Source organism: Macaca nemestrina, chromosome 1 (assembly GCF_043159975.1).
Source record: "Macaca nemestrina isolate mMacNem1 chromosome 1, mMacNem.hap1, whole genome shotgun sequence".
In the NCBI taxonomy this organism is placed as follows: Eukaryota; Metazoa; Chordata; class Mammalia; order Primates; family Cercopithecidae; genus Macaca; species Macaca nemestrina.
Genome location: NC_092125.1, coordinates 26,114,126 through 26,131,824, shown reverse-complemented (window position 1 = coordinate 26,131,824; position 17,699 = coordinate 26,114,126). Strand labels below are relative to the sequence as shown.

The following is a 17,699-nucleotide window of genomic DNA, read 5'->3' as shown; positions in this document are numbered from 1 at the left end:
CTGCTGACTCTGTAGGAGAGCAGAGAATAAAGTCATGTCCCAATTGCCTATGGTTCCTTGAGTATTCTTTCAGATACCCGCCACCAGTCCACCAACTCCCCTTGGACCTCAGCTGGGGTTGGAACCTGACAATTGGCGTAGTCAGCAGGATCCCAAGGTGAGTGAGCCCTTGGCCCCGATGATCCCGGGTAGGCCATGAGGCCCCAGCATGAGTTATGGCACCCGGTGCTGCTAGGATGGGCCCCAGTGGAACGGCGGTGGACAGGTCCCCCCGAGCATGGAGAAGGGGCTGAAGCACCTGGAAGGACAGAGCACCGAGAAGGAGCGTGCTTTAGCCAGCAGAGTTGGATGGGCGTTTTTGACTGTGCTATGGGAAGTGCACGCTCAGTCCCTGCGGGATGCAGCACAGGTAAGGAACCTCCACGCACAAGCAGAGTGCCAGGAGGCCCGGATATACAGCTTGGAATGAGAATTAGGAGCTGCCATTAGTGTGGGCCTGGGCCCACCATCCCAACCAGAGACCCTCGATCATTCTGATACCTAGGAGGAAGAACCCCTGTTTCGGGCTTGCCTAGTTGTCTATCAGAAAATAGAACATGAACAGCTGTTGGAGCCCCAGGGATGGGCACAGGGACCCCCTACTATGACAGAGTACACATCATGCAGTGCTTATACCCCAAATGAGTTGCAGGAATTAGGTAAACAGCTTTGGCAGCGCTTGGGGAACCCCTACCCTCCTGGACGCTTCACCTTTGGGATGAGGTAGCCAACAGTATCGTCTGCTCCACCTCTGAAATGGAAAAGTAGACCTCCATTATGACCCATTTCTCCCTCTGTCGGTGATTGCAGGTGAGCAGGCAGTTAGCACAGGGCAAGGCGACCACACTCTAGTTAAATAGCTGATGGTAGCCCTACAAATGGTATGGAACAATGCCAGAGAAACATCAGAAACTATGAGTAAATAGCAGTTGTATACAGATTTGGTGCAAGTAATTCAGGAGATGGGTATGCAGCAGGCTATGTTCAATCTGAATACCCGAGGGCCAGATGATGAATACTTTACCTCCCACAAGAGGGACCCTGTGTTAGGTTCTGCACCCCCAAGTGCCTTCGGCTCCCAGGCCATTGTCCTCACTCCGTATGTGGGGCACTACACACACAAGGTGACTACCACCATGGTGGTCCATAGGGAAGCAGAGGGCCATCAGTGGGACCAGGGAGTCTGTGCCACAAAGAAGGAGAAGGTACCCATTCCATAGGGGGCCACTTCATGGGACAAAATGGGGCCCCAAAGCGTGACCCACATGCAGATGTGAATTGATTTGATTTGGCTGGGGTTGACCGAGAGAAAATTGATAGGCAACCCAATGAAGTGCTGTTAACTTTGTGGAGGCAACTGTCCCCAGAGCAGCAATTCCAGAGAATGCCCAAGATGAAGAAGAACGATGCTGCTGGACCCAGTCCCACCCAAGGCTCCGGCTCAAGGACTACTTGCAGACCGGCGGAGGTATAGAGCATTTATGTTTGATTAGGAAACTGACTGAGGTGCCTGGCTTGGGGGGACACCAGACAACCAAAGGCCACACGTGAAACAGCCAATCCACTGGTCCCCCACCAATGCACGGTGGGTGATGGTGCTGGTAGACACCAGTGCAGATTGTAGCCTCATCTATGGGAACCGGAATAAATTTCCGGGCAAGGTTGCATATACAGATGGCTATGGAGGCCGGTCAGTGAAAGTGAAACCTATATCTTTGCACCTTGGCATCGGCCGCTTAGGTCCCCACTCATAATTGCGTATGTCTCTCCCACACCTGAATACATTCTGGGGGTGGATATTTTACATGGCTTGGCTTTACAAACCACAGTCAGAGAATTCAGACTCCGAGTACATGTGGTTAAGCTGGTACTGTGCGGACATACGCATCACCAGCCCCAGGTCCTGCCATAACCCTGACAAGTTACTTCCACCTGTCAATACCGCTTTCTAGGTGAGCATACGGAGATAACAGAGACCACTAAGAAGTTAGAGGAGGTGCAGATAGTGCATGGCACCCACAGCCCCTACAATGCACTGGTATGACCAGTCAGAAAGCCTGATGGAACCTGGCCGATGATGGTGGATTATTGAGAATTAAATAAAGTAACACTCCCTTTACATCCGGCTGTACTGTCTATCACTGATTTGATGGGCCGCTTGACGATGGAATTGGGACAGTACCCCTATGTGGTAGACTTGCCAGTGCATTCTTCTCAAATGACATTGCTCCAGAGAGCCAGGAACAGTTTGCTTTCACATGGGAAGGGTAACAAGGGACTTTCACAGTGTTGAGGCAGGACTTTGTGCCTAGCCCCAGCCTATGTCATTGTCTCATGGCCATGGATTTAACCACCTAGAAATGTCCAAAGGAGGTCCACCTATTCCATGATATTGATGATATTATGTTAACCTCTGATTCTCTTGCAGATTTAGAAGCAGCAGCACCCCTCTTGCAATAACATTTGGCAGCATGCAGTTGGGCCATTAACCAATCCAAGGTCCAAGGGCCTGGATTCCAAGGTCCAAGGGTCTACCAAATTATTGGGAGTTATCTGGTGAGGTAAGAAGAAGGACATCCCAGAGGCCACTGATAAAATTCAGGCATATCCCCGCCCCACAATGATGAAGCAGCTACAGACTTTTGTGGGCCTCTGAGGATATTGGTGGGTATTCCTGCCCCATTGAGCTCAGATGATAAAACCATTGTATTAGTTGACAAAAAAAAGGGAGCTACCTGGTATTGGGACAATGATGCTGAAATGGTTTTTCTGGCAGCCAAGTGGGCCATACAGCAAGCACAGGCCCTACGAGTAATTAACCCAGGGTGCTCATTTGAACTCGATGTGCATGTGACCGCAGATGGTTTTGGCTGGGGCCTATGGCAGCACGTGGAGCACTTTAGAACACGGGTAGGCTTTTGGTCCCAACTTTGGAAGGGAGCTGATCTCTGGTATCTCTCAATAGAGAAGCAATTAGCAGCTGCATATGCTGCCCTTCAGGCTTGTGAGAGTGTGATGGGACAGGCTACAGTCGTCGTGTGGCCGACTTACCCAATAGCAGGGTGGGTACATTCATGGGCAACCACCCCCCGGACTGGGACAGCACAGACATCCACCTTAGCAAAGTGGGGCGTCTACCTAGAACGGCAGAGCACACCGAGTACAAGCCCCTTAGCAGCAGAATTACAAGAACTCTTGGGACCTGCAGTTCCAATGTAAGATATGGTTATGGGTCAGCCTGAGGCACTCTTAAACCCTAAGCCATTACTGTTTAAAGAAGGGCACCCCCCCCCCATTCCTGATGGGGCGTGGTATACGGTTGGGTCCAGCCTAGTACTGAAACCACATGGTTTGATACTGGGTGCAGACAAAGTAGTCAGTGGACGGAACTAAGGGCAGTGTGGATGGTGATCACCAAGGAGGAGACACCTGTGGTAATCTGCACTGATAGCTGGGCAGCATATCGAGGCCTGACCTTGTGGTTAACTACCTAGAAGTTACAGAATTGGCTAGTTGGCCACCTGCCCATTTGGGGCCAGGCCATGTGTCAAAACCTATGGGAAATGGGCCACCAAAAGGATGTAACTATTTATCATGTGTCAGGACGTGTGCTTTTTGCTGTCCCCAGCAATGATGAGGTAGATACCTTGGCCAAGATCCAGTGGTTGGAGTCAGCACTTACACAAGATATAACCCTATGGCTGCACTGAAAATTGGGCCATGCGGAGGGTAAACTAATGCAACAGGTCAGTAAGCGCTGGGGTCTATCCTTGCCCACATAGGATATCTGAGAGGCCCACCAGAAGCGCCCAGCATGCGCACAGACATACACCAGACAGAGGCAGCTGCCCAGGGTTACACAACAAGTGACGGTAGGGTGGATGCCCTTGGCTAGATGGCAAATAGACTACATTGGGCCACTTCCAAGGTCACAGGGGCATGCACATGTTCTGACGGCTGTAGACATGGCCACCAGTCTGTTATTTGCCTACCCTTGCAGGACGGCTGACCAACACCACACCATTCAGGCCCTGCAACACTTCGGTGCCCTATATGGTTGTCCCCTGATCATTGAAAGTGATAGGGGAACACATTTTACTGGACAGCAGGTACAACAGGGCACAACAGATGGACATAAAGTGGAGGTCCCATGTTCCACAAGCTGCTGGTATGACTGAATGATATAATGGACTCCTGAAAAATGGGTTATCCTTGCATGTTACTCCCCCACCTTTGTGGGGCTGGAGTTCATGGTTGGACCTAGTGCTCCAAACCTTGAATGAACCGCCACGGAAAGCTGGCCTGGCCCTGGTGGAGGCACTGCTACACCGGGCCACTGCCCCCATCCAGTTACAGATACACACCAGGGATGACCTCCTCCGACCAGGTATGGGGACAAACAGTAACCTGTTGTTGCCTGCCCCAGCACCCCTAAAGTCAGGGGAACAAAGAATCTGGCTTTGGCCATGGACCCTCCAAGCCCCACATTGCCAATGGTTAGCTATTGCAGCCCCTGGGAGGAGGGCCTACAGTATGATTTACATGTCACTCCTTAGGTATTTAATATATGCCCTCCGTGATTGACCGTTCATAGAGGAATGGCCAGGGAAGGAATCCTCCTCTGGGGTCCATATGTATTATCTGTGTGACCTATTATGAGCTCCCCAGTGACTTTGGCACAGATACAGGACCCAAAGGAACCATGGGGAGCTGAGAAGGTGTGGTGCCATTGCCTAGGGCAGAAGCCCTTGGTGGCTGCATTGTTATCCAGGAATGAAAGGTTGGCCTGTATTTTGCCCGAGGGGTGTGATTTACCCTGGTTAGTAACTGTGCCTGCTTTATCGTTTTGACCATAGGTGGACATGCTCCAACGGCATTGTGGACTGGGCCCACACCTACACTGAGGTGACCAGTGTTTCCAACTGCTGAATCTGCACCGCTCTTCCAGCAGCAGCTGTGGATGGCTTGCCCTGGCACATACATCTAGCTTCTATGGAAAACTGGACATGGTTAGACATTTGGGGTCCCATGGCCATTTGGAACGCAACATGACAAGCTTTGGATAGAGGATCCCACAAAACCCATAGCATGCCTGCCCCCTGGCTGACCCATAGCGACTATGATGGATGGGGCTGGTTAGTGGGAGAACATGTGGTGCCCCTACCACAGGTACCACAATGTATAGAGCAGCACTGGGGCAAGGCCACCATGGGGCGGCTACCTGCCATAGCCTGCACAAATATAACATATGTCACCACACCAAAGGTGCAGTGGAATAGGCGGCCTCAACGCTGGGCCCCAGTGGACTTAGTGCCCCCCTGGAAATTTATAGACCTATGAAGACACAGGATGGTCATCTTTGCCAGTGAAATGGACTGGCTGCTGTACCTAGGGGGAACCTTACGTGCCTGCCGCTGTTATTCCCACATTACCTAGATGCCCAAATAACTGGGAGGCACTACGTTCCCAGTTTTTGTGAGTGCGACAGACCCCCTGGTGGCTCTGCCCCTTAGCATTAACCATCCCTGAAGCAGGTGTCACCTGTAGAAACGCAAGTTACCGCCCTTGCAGAGCACACTGCTTGAGCCTTGAATTACACCCAAGTTGCCCTCCTTCTATTGACAGATGAGGTTGATCAAACCAGGAAGGTGGTACTGCAGAACTGGGTGGCCCTCAACATATTAACTGCTGCCCAAGGTGGCACCTGTGCTGTTTTGGGAACGCAATGTTGTGCCTTCATCCCTGACAATGAACAAAACATAACAGCAGTTTTGCAAGAGTTTCCCAGGAAATCAAGGCAGTTGACAGCCTTACTGATGACCCCCTACAGACATGGTGAGCATCTTTAGGCTCTGGCCTATGCTGGACCCTAATAATTATGGGCAGCATAGCAGGAATATTAGTAGTGAGTTGTTGCTCCCTATATTGCTGCTGTGGCCTATGAGTCCAAAGTTCCACCCTGTGGGCACGTCTCCCCACTACAAGGACTCCCTCAGCCTACAGGGTGGATTACTGTGCTGCAATCAGGAGTAGGCTGAGGTAGACATCTGGTACAGTCTGACACAGCAGGTTTGGAGCATAGGTGCACAACCCCGTGCAATATGTAATCACATTTATGTCGCCATTTGATGTAACCTGCTTGTGTGAGCTCATATGAGGCTTTAAGCCATTATCGTCTGTAATATAACTGTACTGCTGACTCTGTAGGAGCAGAGAGAATAAAGCCATGTCCCAACTGCGTATGATCCCTCAAGTGTTCTTTCCATTACCCTCCACCTGTCCACAAATTCCCTTCAGACCCCAGCTCAGGTTGGAACCTGACAGATGGTACTACATGACTGTTGCCATTTCACTTATTAGTGAGGGGCTAATTCTTGTGTGTGTATATTTTTTTAAGTGGGCAAGGCATGGTGGGTCACACCTATAATCTTATCACTTTGAGAGGATGTGAGCCCTGGAGTTCAAGATCAGCCTGGGCAACATAGCAAGATCCCATCACTACAGAAAAATTAAAAATTAACTGGGCACAGTGGCATGTGCCTGTAGTTCTAGCTTCTTGGGAGCTTGAGGCAGGAGGACCACTTGAGCCCAGGAGTTTGAGGCTATAGTGAACTATGATCACACAACTGCATTCTACCCTGGGCAAAAGACCAAGACCCTGTCTCAAAGTCTCAACAAACAAAAGCTTATAACATTTCATGGAAGCCTCATCTTCCTCAGATATGATATTCTGGCTTTCTATTATAGTGGGTTACCGGCTTTCTGAATTGTTTTCTAAGAGCTTCACATTTGTGTTCCTGGCATATTTTGTAAGTAGGTCCTGGCCAAGCTTCTTAGAGAACAAGTCACTCATTTTTTTCTCTCTTCAGGTGTCTTTGCAGCACAGTACTTCCGTGAAATGCAAAGTTAAATCTTAGACAATGTGCTATACAATATATCTTCAGTATTTGAAAATAGAGACTCATATCTGCATCTTAGGATTAAATCACTAAATTGTTTTACCTACAGTATAATAAGCCCATATTACTTTTAACCGTAAGACCCAACAGCTATGCGTGCTTTGGCAGCACATTTACTAAAACTGGAATGATACAGAGAAGATTAGCGTGGTCCCTGTACAAGGATGACATGCAAATTCATGAAGTGCTCCATATTTAAAAAAAAAAAAAAAGATCTAGTAGCTGGCACAGAGTAGGTCCTTTATTATTATTGCTTGGTTTATTATTAATCTATCAAGGTGTAATGAGGCAAAAATTGATATTAAGAAAAAAATTAATAACATTTGGAAGCATCATATTTATTGAGGCATTTTTAAGAGAAAACTGATATTTCATAAAGTTTTTTTCAAGAACATTTTTATGTTTAAATATTTTGGGGCCAGGCACAGTGGCTCACCCCTGTAATCTAAACACTTTGAAAGGCCAAGGCGGGAGCATCACTTGAGGAATTCAAGACCAGTGTGGGCAACATAGTGAGACCTTGTCTCTACAAAAAATTAAAGAAAAATTAGCTATTTATAGTGGTGCATACCTATAGTCCCAGCTACTTGAGAGGCTGAGTGGAAAGGATCCCTTGCGCTCAGTAGTTGGAGGTTAGAGTGAGCTATGATTGTACCACTATACTCCAGCCTGAGCAATGAAGCAAGATTCTATCTCTGAAAAAAACAATTATGCATCTTTGCTGTATTTGAGATAGTCCAAATGTGAAAACATTAAAAGATAACTTCCCATTCAGAAATCAGAAAACATTTTTCAATAACAAATAATAAGACTATTATGTTTTCAGTCAAATGTTACATGCTTCTTCTCAGATTCTGGGAATGTTGCACTTTCAACAAAGTGTCCAATCAAAAAAACCCAGACACACAGACATCTCCCCTCAAAAAATCAATGCAATTAAAAAAATACTGACATGCCATCTATGAAGACTATGAAGAAGCTATGCCCTGGTGGTTTAATATTAGGATGGAGATGGAAGAACTGAGATGTCATGCAAAACTATGAGTACCTTAAAATTGTGGCTTGAATGAAGCATTGCAGCAGAAGGAGAAGCAGAGGGAAGTCTTCACTTGGGAAGGCCCCAAGAATGATCTACATGAGTGAATCAAATAGCCAGGCACAAAGAGGTCTAGAACTGCTTTTCTCCCAGCACAAGCATGTCTGAGTCTCACGTTAGACAGCTGAGTTTTATTCCTATAGAAGTCTAGCTATTTATGCAAATGTCTGAGATGCGTTTTCAGTTGCTTACGCAGGGAGCTCCAGCTTGCAAGTGGAAGGGTCACGCGGGAGCCCAGGCAGGAACCCCACTCACCTGAGACTTTCTCCTCAGCGTGGGGCCTGCAGGTGCCCACCTTCCCCATGTGGGCCACCTTATCAGAAGGAGTCTAAAATGTTGAAGTCCACAGGAAACAGTAAAAGAATGAGGGTTCTAGATTCTGCCACAAATAATCCTGTGTCCGCAGGCAATTAATTTTGCTGTACCTTTTTCTTCACATACTAGAAAGAGCTGAAAAGAAATCTTTGAGATCTCCCAAACATCCTCTGATTTTAGAGATGGGACTCATGATAACAAGGATAGGAGTGGCTTTCCTGGCATCATTTCACCCATTCACCCACTGAGTGTTTACTTTGTGCCAGGCATATTGGACCTCAGGGAGCTTACAGTGAGGAGACCAACAAGTTTCCTGCAGCGGAAGTTTGGAAGAAAGCATAGAACAGAGAAAGCCTGCCATTCTCTGCAGGAACCAGGGACACCTTCACAGAGGAGGGAACATATAAGCTCAGTTTTGAAGTAGGCATTTGCCTTCGGCCAGGGAGGAACTACATTCCAGGAAAACAAGACTATTCCATGACAAGCTCAGGAGGCATTAACACATTGAGTATTCAAATAGCAGCAAGTTCAGCCAGTGGAATATCAGACTAGAGAGGAAATGATTAAGGGCTTGGAATGTTCCGTATTTCCACAAGGAAATAATTTTAGTTGGCATATGAACTAACATTTGTTACTATAATAGTTATAGCAGAGAAATGCAACTAGAATTTGAAACCTATGCCTTTAAGGAGAATGTTGCTTAGAACAAGAGTAAAACTAAACAGAGAGTAGTGTGAAATGCCTGTAAAGCAATAGTGGTGGTAAAACTTGAAAACAACAAAAGGTGGAAGATGAAAGGGGGAGGGAGGAAGGGAAGGCGCGGGGCAGAGGTTGAAAAACTATCAATTACTATGCTCAATACCTGGGTGACGGATCAATCATACCTCAAACCTCAGCACCATGCAAGGAACAGGCAGGTGCAATGCAGGAAAGGGCATAGCAGATGTGAGAGCTATTTAGAAGGTAGAATCCATAGGAAATGGCCATTACTGGATATGGCTATTAACGGAGACGGTATCCAGGATGATTGTTCAGCTATCCATTTGGACAACGGGGCAAATGGCAGGACCATTCTCCAGGACAGAGAACACAAGAAGAGTCAGGAGGAATGATGTTGCATGTTCACCACGAGCAGGGGCATTAATTTCAACCAACAGTCTGTAGTTCACAGGCTGGCTATAAACACACCCGTGGATACCAACTTGAATATTGGGAACGGGGACCCAGGGAAAGGAGATGCCCAGTGCTGTGACCTCTGGACTGGAACCCTGCTGAAATGATTAGGAGGGCTAAATGTTTCTCTTCTGCTTAATAACGTAAGTTCTGTCTCACAGGCTCAGCAGCTGCCCTGTAGCTAGTTGTTGAGGGGGGCAAGACAGCTATTAATTAAGGTGTGCAGTCTAGCTGACACCTGATAGTACTGCTGTGTCCTCTGGCACACAGCAGCCCATGTCTCCAATTTAAAGGGCAGAAATTAAAAGCCATGCAACCTGACCTCACAAGCTTGAGCTCCCCTGAACTGTGGCTGGATCCCTAGACATACACCAGGCAGAATCCACGTCTGTACATTTAGTCCCTGCAGCCTGCAGAAACCTAACACCTTTTCCCACCCACTTCCAGTGCCACCAGGAAATTAGCACTCACCCGGGTACTGGGTCATAATTAAACTGAACAAAAAGACAGCTGCTCCTACCTTTTTTTTTTTAATCACCAACATGCAGCCTTGGGGATTACCAGCTTTGGGTTGGTTTAGGGAGGATTACTCTTTCATTAGTTTCCAGGGTCAGTTCCAATACACTGACATGACAGCCCTTTAAGATGCCCTTCCATGCCAACAGTTCATCCCTTTCCATGACTGAAAGGTTAGGTTTTTGGAAGCCACTGGCAGCCTACTATTTGCCAGACCCCCAAATATGTGATTTTTTAACCAGAAACAACACCCCAAAATGATTCTGCACTGATTTTCTAGTGTATATTAGATGTCACTCTAAATCCCCAATGTAGTCTCTAATAATGATGAGAAGGAACAAACGTGGGAAAAGAACAAATGTAGAGAGCTCAAGCTTCTGCATAACAAAGAAAACCATTTACAGAGTGAAGAGAATTCAGGGAGTAGGAGAAAATATCTGTATACCACACATCTGATAAGGGGTTAATATCCCAAATATATAAGAAACTCAACTTAATAGCAAGAAAACAAATAACCTGATGTTTAAATGGACAAAGGACTTGAATAGATATTTTTTAAAAGAAGACATACAAATAGCCAACAGATTTATTTAAAAATGCTCAACATCACTAATAATCAAGGAAATGCAAATTAAAATCACAATGAGAGATTATCTTACACGTGTTAGAATGACTGCCATCAAAAAGACAAAAGATAACAAGTGTTGGCAAGAATGTGGAGAAAAAGGACCACTTGTATACTGTTGTAATGTAAATTAGTACAGCCATTATGGAAAACAGTATGGAGGTTCCTCAAAAAACTAAAATTAGAATACCATATGATCCAGTAACCCCACTTCTGGGTATATATTAGAAAGAATTGAAATCAGTACACTGAAGAGATATCTGTACTCCCATGCTCACTGCAGCACTGTTCACATAGCCAAGATATGGTATCATGCTAGGTGCCCATCAACAGAGAAAATGTGGTATATATACACAATGGAATACTAGTCAGCCTTTAAAAAGAAGGAAATTCTGTCACTGGGACAATATTGTGAAATATTGGACTGTGTGAAATAATCTATGCACAGAAAGACAAATACTACACAATCTCACTTATATGTGCAATTTAAAATAGTCAAAGTTACAGAAGTAAAAAATAGAAAGATAGTTACCAGGAGAGTGGATGACAGATGCTGACCGAAGAATACAAAGTTGCAGTTAGATAGGAGAACAAATTGAGATCTATTGCACAGTATGGTGACCATAGTTAATAATAATGTATTATATATTTCAAAACTGCTAAAAGAATAGATTTTAAATGTTCTCAGTATAAAAAACATAAAGTATGTGATACATATGTTAATTAGCTTGATCTAATCATTCCACAGTAAATACACATATCAAAACAGTACATTGTGCCCCATACTCCATTAACATACATAATTGTCAATTAAAAGTAAAACTTTTTTTTTTTGAGACAGATTCTCACTCTGTCACCCAGGCTGAAGTACGGTGGTGCAATCTCAACTCACCGCAACCTCTGCCTCCCAGGTTCAAGCGATCCTCCCACCTCAGCCTCCAGAATAGCTGGGACTACAGGTGTGTGCCACTGTGCCCACCTAATTTTTTAGTAAAAACAGGGTTTCACCACATTGGCCAGGCTGGTCTCAAACTCCTGACCTCATGTGATCCACCCACCTCTGCCTCCCAAAGTGCTGGGATTACAGGGGTGAGACACTGTGCCCAGCCTAAAAATAAAACTTAAAAAAAAAATAGTTGAAGAAGGATATACCATGCCACCATTAATCAAAAGATAGCAAGAGAAGCTATATTAATTTCAGGCAGAGCAAGCTTCAGGGAAAGGAAAGGTATCACAGATAAAGATGGGACACAGCATAATGCTAAGGGGGTCAATCTCCAAAAAGGCATAACAATCTTTAATGTATATGTGCCTAACAACAGAATATCAAAATGTGTGAGGCAAAAATTAATAGAAATGCAAAGAGAAATAGAAGAATCCACTATTATAGTAGACACTTCAAAGCCCTTCTATCAGAAATTGACAGATCCAGCGGGCAGAAATTCAGTAAGAACACACTTGAATTCAACAACACCATCAATCAACTAAATATAATGGATATTTATAGACTAATTCATCCAGCAACAGCAGGATACACATTATTCTCAAATTCATGTGAAATACTCACCAACATAGACCATATTCTGGGCTCTTAAAACACCTTAACAAATTTTTTAAAAATAGAAATCATGAAATTGGATCCTTATCTTATACCATATATAAAAATCAACTCAGAATGGATAAAGGACTTAAATATAAAACCTGAAATGTACAACTGAAAGAAGAAAACACAAGGGGAAAGCTCCATTATTTTGGCCTGAACAATAACAGAAAGATAGCTGGAAAATCTCAAATTACTTGGAGATTAATCAACACACTTCTAAATTACACATGGGTCAAAAAAATCAAGAGAAATTTAAAAATATTTTGAATTAAATGAAAATGAAAATACAGCTCATCAAATTTTGTGGGATGCAGCAAAAGTAGTGCCTGGGGAAATTTAGAGCATTGTATGCACATATTAGTAAAGAGGAAAGCTCCAAAATCAATAATCTTCCACCTTGGAAAACAAGAAAAAGAAAAGCAATTAAACCTGACGTAAGCAGAAGACAAGAAATAACAATTAGAGTAGAAATCAATGAAACTGAAAACAGGAAATCAATAAAGAAAATCAACAAAACCAAAAGCTGGTTCTTTGAAAAAAATCAATAAAATCAATGAGCCTCTAGTCAGGCTAACTAAAAAGCCAGGGTGGTGGTGGGAAGGGCAAATTACTAATATCAGAAATGACAGAGGAGACATCACTACAGATGTCACAGACATTAAAAGGATAATAAAAGAATTCTATGAACAACTCTATGATCACAAATCTGATAACCTAAATGAAATTGATCAATTCCTTGAAAGATAAAATCTGCCAAAACTCACACAAGAAATGACAATCTAAATAGATCTATATTTATTAAAGAAGTTGAAACAATAATTAATAAACTTAAAAATACAGAAAATTCCAGGCCTCAATGGGTTCACTGTTGAATTCTGTGAGCCATTTAAGGAAGAAATTATACCAATTCTCTAAATTCTCTTTCAGAAGATAGAAGTAAAAATAAACAATCAGGATTTATTCTGTGAGCCCTGATTTATCCTATGAGGCCAGCATTACCTAATACCAAAATCAAACAAAGACACTGCAAGAAAAGAAAACTACAGACCAATATCTCTCATGAACATAGATACAAAAATCCTTTGCAAAATATTAACATACTAAGTCCAAGAATGTAAAAAAGAATTATATATCACAACCACAAGATTTATCCCAAGTATGCAAGGCTGGTTCAACATTCAGAAATCAATTAACATAATCTATCACATGAACAGGTTAAAGAAGAAAAATAACACTATATCTTTTTTGTTGTTGTTGTTTGTTTTTTGTTTTTTTAGACAGTCTCACTCTGTACCAGGCTGGAGTGCACTGAAACAATCTTGGCTCACTGCAAACTCTGCCTCCCGGTTTCAAGTGATTATTGTGCCTCAGCCTCCCAGATTGCTGGAATTACAGGTGTGGGACACCACACCCAGTTAACTTTTTTTGTATTTTTAGTAGAGACAGGGTTTTGCCATGTTGACCAGGCTGGCCTTGAACTCCTGGCCTCATGTGATCCACCCACCTCGGCCTCCCAAAATGCTGAGATTACAGATGTGAGCCACTGCACCCAGCCTATCAATAGATGCAGAAAATGCCTTTGACAAAGTCCAATACCCACCCATGATAAAAACTCTCAGGAAACTAGGAATAGAGGGGCACTTGCTCAATTTGATCAAGAATATCCATTAAAAACCTATAGCTAACATTATACTTCATGGTGAGAAACTTAAGGTTAAGAAACTTAAGGTTAAGACCATAATGGCAAGGATGTCCCCTCTCACCACTCCTTTTTGTCATCATACTGGAAGTCCTAGCTAATGCACTAAGACAAGAAAAGGAAATAAAAGGGATACAGACTGGGAAGGAAGAAATAAAACTCTGTTCATAAATGACAGGGTAGTCTATGTCAAAAATCCAAAAGAATCAACAAAAAAATCCTGGAACCAGTAAGCAATTAAAGTAAGGTTACAGGACACAAGGTTAATATACAAAATCAATTGTTTTCCTATATACCAGCAATAAAAAAGTGGAATTTGAATTTAAAAACACAATACCACTTATATTAGCCTCCCAAAACATAAAATACTTAGGTATAAATCAAACAAAATATGTACAAAATCTGTATGAGGAAACCTTAAAAGCCCTGATGACAGAAATTAAAGAACTAAATGGAGAGATATACCATGTTCATGAATAGGAAGAGTTAATATTTGGCCAGTCATGGAGGCTCACACCCGTAATCCCAGAACGTTAGGAGGCCAAGGCAGGAGAATCACTTGAGCCCAAGAGTTCAAGACCAGCCTGGGAAACATAGTGAGACTCTGTCTCTCCAAAAATTTTAAAAATTCACCAGGCATAGTGGTGTGCTCCTGTTGTCCCAGCTACTCAGTAAGCTGGGGCAGAGAATCACTTGAGTCCAGGATTAAGGCTGCAGTGAGCCATGATCACACCACTGCACTCCAGCCTGGGAAACAGAGTAAAACCCAGTCTCAGAAAAAAACAAAACAAAAACCCTCAATATTTTCATATCAATTCTTCCCAACATGAGTTATAGATTCATTGCAATCCCAGTCAAGAACCTGGCAAGTTATTTTGCATAAATATTTTTAAAAACTAATTCTAAAGTTTATATGGAGAGGCAAAAAGGCCTAGAATAGGCAACACAATATTAAAGGAAAAAAACTAAGTTGGAGAACTGACACTACCTTACTTCAAGACTACGAAGCTCCAGTAATTAAGGTAGTGTGCTACTGATGAAATAACAGACCAACATATCAAAGGAACAGAATTCAGAACCCAGAAACAGACCCGCATAAACACAATCAACTGATCTTTGACAAAGAAGCAAAGGAAATACAATGGAACAAAGATCATCTTTTTAACAAACAAGGCTAGACCCGGACATGAAAAAAAAAAAAATGAATCACAGGGGCTAAATGTAAAGTAAAAAACTATAAAACTCCTACAGGATAATAACATAGGAGAAAACCTAGATGATCTAGGGATTTGTCTTGTCTAGAGACAGGTCTCGCTCTGTTGTCTAGGCTGAAGTGCAATGGCATGACCATAGCTCACCACAGCCTCAAAGTCCTGTGCTCAAGGGAGTCTCCCACTTCAGCCTCCTGAGTAGCTGGACTACAGGAGCACACCACCATATCAAGTTTGTTTATTTATTTATTTAGACTAAGATGGTAGGCCATAAAATAAGTCACAATAGATTGAAAAGGATTAAAATGATTAAGACAAATTCTGACTATAATGAAATTAAATTAGAAATCAAGAGATCTGCAAAATCCCCAAATGTTTAGAAGTTAAACATGCTTGTAAGTAAACGTGCTTGTAAGTAATCAATGAGTCAAAAAAGAAATCACAGGAAGACAAGAAAATATTTTGAACTGAATTAAAATGAAAACACAGTATATCAAAATTTGTAAGATGGAGCTACTGCAGTGCTGAAAAGGAAATGTATAGCTTAAATTGTATTAGAAAAAAGGTATAAAAATCAATGGTTTAGGCTTCTACTGTAAATAGCTACAGAACAAATTAAACCCAAAGTATGTATAAGAAAGAAAATAGGCTGGGTGTCGTGGCTCACGCACTTTGGGAGGCCGAGGCAGACCGATCACCTGAGGGCAGGAGTTCAAGACCAGCCCGACCAATATGGAGAAACCCCATCTCTACTAAAAAAATACAAAATTAGCTGGGCATGGTGGCACATGCCTGTAATCCCAGCTGCTCAGGAGGCTGAAGCAGAAGAATCACTTGAACGTCGGAGGCGGAAGTTGTGGTTGAGCCGAGATCGTGCCACTGCACTCCAGCCTGGGCAGCAAGTGTGAAACTCCATCTCAAAAAAAAAAAAAGAAAAGAAAAGAAAGAAAATAATAAAGAGGAAAAAAATCAAATAACAGACAATGAACACTGAAAATCAGTGAAACCAAATACTGGTTATTTTACTGTAAAACATAACACAATAGAAAAGTACACAAACAAAAAAATACATATACAGCACAATGATTTATCAAATACTATGAAACTACCACATGGTCTTTGAAGAAAGACCATGACCAGCACCCAGAGGCATCCTCCCATCATGTCCCCTCCCAATTCTGTCTTTCCCGAAGTAATGACTATCCTAACTCATGCAAATAACTTCCTTGCTTTTCATTACCACCAATGAAGGCACCTAAGAACTTGAAAGTCCAGAGTTACTTTACCTATTTTTTTAAACTTCATATAATTCAATATGTACTAGATATGTTTGTTGGCCATTCACATATCTGCCTTTGTGTGTTCAAATCTTAACCAAGCTGCCTTTGAAAAGATGAGCAAGAAAAGCTGACAACCTTCTACCTATGCTAAGCAAGGCAAGAGAAGTCTCAAATTACCAACATTAGCAATAAAAGGAAGGACATAAGTAGAAATCTTACAGATATTAAAATAGGAAAACATCATGAACAACTTTATGTTAATTAGACAACCTACTTTACACAAAATAACTAAACCAGCTAGGTGTATAGGAATATGCCAAAATAGGCCGGGCACAGTGGCTCACACCTGTAATCCCAGCACTTTGGGAGGCTGAGGTGGGTGGATCACCTGAGGTCGGGAGTTCAAGACCAGCCTGGCCAACATAGTAAAACCCTGTCTCTACCAAAAATACAAAAAGTAGCTGGGTGTGGTCGTACACGACTGTAATCCCAGCTACTTCAGAGTCTGAGGCATGAGAATCACTTGAACTTGGGAGGCTGAGGTTGCAGTGAGCCAAGATCACACCACTGCATTCCAGCCTGGGCAACAGAGTGAGACTTTATCTAAAAAAAAAGAAAAAATAATAAGTATTTGTATGTATGTATGTATATATATTTTTTTTTCCCCAAAATAAATACTTAAGGAAATTTCTTACCTTTTAAAAACCTTCCAAACTGTTCCTAGACTCATGTGAAACCCTAAGTCATTTAAAAGAGAGGACTACACGTCAAGTTAGGCCCCCAAAAACATCTTTAAGTGCCTATAACGTGTGCTACACACTGAGAATTCAAATTAAAGATACGGTTTTTTCTTACAGTTGTACAATCTTCATGTGGCTTCATGTGGCTTCATGAAGTTATTAAAAAATAAACTAGATTTATTAAAGATCATAATGCTATCATTTATTGAAGAAAAAAAGCAAAATTGTGATGGGGGAGGAGAGACAGCTTGGCAACATTCCTTTTAAAGTTAAGTTAGCATCAAGAAAACAGTATTTATTAAATAAAATAGATTTTCAAGGTAGGAAAAGAATTATTTTTGGATACAAAAATTCAGTTACACAATCAGTAGCATTCAAAATTAGTTATGAGTATTTATACATTTACAAAAAAGGATTCATGTTTCAACAAAGTGTTTTAAAAG

The 17,699-nt window shown here is 42.7% G+C and overlaps 1 protein-coding gene, 1 long non-coding RNA gene and 1 other non-coding gene across 4 annotated transcripts in view; 2 read left to right on the top strand and 1 right to left on the bottom strand.

The window, feature by feature from the left end:
• The window catches only part of LOC105493003 (T-box transcription factor 19), a 69,939-nt gene that overhangs the window by 42,091 nt on the left and 10,149 nt on the right, over positions 1 to 17,699 (bottom strand). The window lies entirely within an intron of this gene.
• On the top strand, positions 806 to 2,538 carry LOC139357523 (uncharacterized). The gene is made up of 3 exons (XR_011610892.1): positions 806 to 849; positions 1,407 to 1,507; positions 2,468 to 2,538. It is a non-coding gene; the product is annotated as an uncharacterized lncRNA (long non-coding RNA).
• On the top strand, positions 7,095 to 7,197 carry LOC112428712 (U6 spliceosomal RNA). The gene has a single exon (XR_003020760.1). It is a non-coding gene; the product is annotated as a U6 spliceosomal RNA (small nuclear RNA).